Source organism: Schistocerca serialis, unplaced genomic scaffold (assembly GCF_023864345.2).
Source record: "Schistocerca serialis cubense isolate TAMUIC-IGC-003099 unplaced genomic scaffold, iqSchSeri2.2 HiC_scaffold_1237, whole genome shotgun sequence".
NCBI classification, from domain to species: Eukaryota; Metazoa; Arthropoda; class Insecta; order Orthoptera; family Acrididae; genus Schistocerca; species Schistocerca serialis.
In genome coordinates, this window is record NW_026047444.1 from 127,501 (window position 1) to 129,959 (window position 2,459).

Consider the following 2,459-nt stretch of genomic DNA (forward strand, 5'->3'; position numbering starts at 1 on the left):
ACCTGTTATTGCTCAATCTCGTGCGGCTAGAAGCCGCCTGTCCCTCTAAGAAGAAAAGTAATCGCTGACAGCACGAAGGATGTCACGCGACTAGTTAGCAGGCTAGAGTCTCGTTCGTTATCGGAATTAACCAGACAAATCGCTCCACCAACTAAGAACGGCCATGCACCACCACCCACCGAATCAAGAAAGAGCTATCAATCTGTCAATCCTTCCGGTGTCCGGGCCTGGTGAGGTTTCCCGTGTTGAGTCAAATTAAGCCGCAGGCTCCACTCCTGGTGGTGCCCTTCCGTCAATTCCTTTAAGTTTCAGCTTTGCAACCATACTTCCCCCGGAACCCAAAAGCTTTGGTTTCCCGGAGGCTGCCCGCCGAGTCATCGGAGGAACTGCGGCGGATCGCTGGCTGGCATCGTTTATGGTTAGAACTAGGGCGGTATCTGATCGCCTTCGAACCTCTAACTTTCGTTCTTGATTAATGAAAACATACTTGGCAAATGCTTTCGCTTCTGTTCGTCTTGCGACGATCCAAGAATTTCACCTCTAACGTCGCAATACGAATGCCCCCGCCTGTCCCTATTAATCATTACCTCGGGTTCCGAAAACCAACAAAATAGAACCGAGGTCCTATTCCATTATTCCATGCACACAGTATTCAGGCGGGCTTGCCTGCTTTAAGCACTCTAATTTGTTCAAAGTAAACGTGCCGGCCCACCGAGACACTCAATAAAGAGCACCCTGGTAGGATTTCAACGGGGTCCGCCTCGGGACGCACGAGCACGCACGAGGCGGTCGCACGCCTTCGGCTCGCCCCACCGGCAGGACGTCCCACGATACATGCCAGTTAAACACCGACGGGCGGTGAACCAACAGCGTGGGACACAAATCCAACTACGAGCTTTTTAACCGCAACAACTTTAATATACGCTATTGGAGCTGGAATTACCGCGGCTGCTGGCACCAGACTTGCCCTCCAATAGATACTCGTTAAAGGATTTAAAGTGTACTCATTCCGATTACGGGGCCTCGGATGAGTCCCGTATCGTTATTTTTCGTCACTACCTCCCCGTGCCGGGAGTGGGTAATTTGCGCGCCTGCTGCCTTCCTTGGATGTGGTAGCCGTTTCTCAGGCTCCCTCTCCGGAATCGAACCCTGATTCCCCGTTACCCGTTACAACCATGGTAGGCGCAGAACCTACCATCGACAGTTGATAAGGCAGACATTTGAAAGATGCGTCGCCGGTACGAGGACCGTGCGATCAGCCCAAAGTTATTCAGAGTCACCAAGGCAAACGGACCGGACGAGCCGACCGATTGGTTTTGATCTAATAAAAGCGTCCCTTCCATCTCTGGTCGGGACTCTGTTTGCATGTATTAGCTCTAGAATTACCACAGTTATCCAAGTAACGTGGGTACGATCTAAGGAACCATAACTGATTTAATGAGCCATTCGCGGTTTCACCTTAATGCGGCTTGTACTGAGACATGCATGGCTTAATCTTTGAGACAAGCATATGACTACTGGCAGGATCAACCAGGGAGCTGCGTCAACTAGAGCTGAGCAGCCGGCCGCCCGGGAGTGTGTCCCGGGGGCCCGCGCGAACACGCAAGCGTCCGCTCAATTATTCTGCAAACAGGAGGAGGCTGAGCTCCCCTGCACAACACACCTCGAAACCCTCTCAGGTCCCGGCGGCGCGCAGCGCCGTCCTAAGTACTTGGTCGGGTTCGAGAGAGGCGCAATCGCCCGGAGTTAGGCGAGTAGACGCTTTAGGTGCGACCACCCGTGCTCCCAACTGAGCTTGCCGCTGCCGACAGAGGCCCGGGAGCGTGCTGTCGTGGCATTGCCGGCGGGAGACAACACGCGCCACCTACGGTGACCGGCAGCTCCAACGCCAGCGCCACAGAAGGACAAAAGCCCCACTTGGGTGCCGAAGCGAACTCTCCCAGCACAGCGCACGCGCCAACACGTCCGCACAGCTGCGATACAAACCACCTGCGAGAACCGCTGGGGCGACCGAGCAGCAGACGGCGTCGCGGCGCCGAGCGCCGGGCGGCGGCGCATCCTCAGCGCACACAGTCCTCAATCGGACCAGCACACTGCAGATGGCCACCGCGCTTCGCACCGGGCCCGCGAGGACCTGCTTTGGCCGCAAGGCGCCGCGAGCAGGGGGCGCCGGCGCGCAGCTGCGCCGCCTGCCGCGTCCGTCGGCCGGCGCGCCTGCCACTGGCCGCCCCCACCAGCCGGCTGTAGCGCGTGCGCCCACGCACCGCGCTGCCAGCACGCCGGGCGGCCCCCCCTCACCGGCCGGGGACGGTCCCACCCAGCCACCGCCGCGTATCGCCTCACACCCAGATCCCCTTTCACGTTCGTGGGCATGGTGGGTCCCCTTTCACGTTCGTGGGCATGGTGGGTATCCCTGAAACAACCGGTTAATAGCTCGACCGATCGTCGCCAACACTGAT

At 57.8% G+C, this 2,459-nt stretch overlaps 1 non-coding gene across 1 annotated transcript in view; it reads right to left on the reverse strand.

Annotated features, from left to right (window-relative positions):
* The window catches only part of LOC126436499 (small subunit ribosomal RNA), a 1,909-nt gene extending 372 nt beyond the window's left edge, over positions 1 to 1,537 (reverse strand). Inside the window, exon 1 of the ribosomal RNA XR_007580712.1 lies at positions 1 to 1,537. This exon is cut by the window's left edge and continues 372 nt beyond it. This is a non-coding gene — a ribosomal RNA (small subunit ribosomal RNA).
* Positions 1,538 to 2,459: the final 922 nt, after the last annotated feature.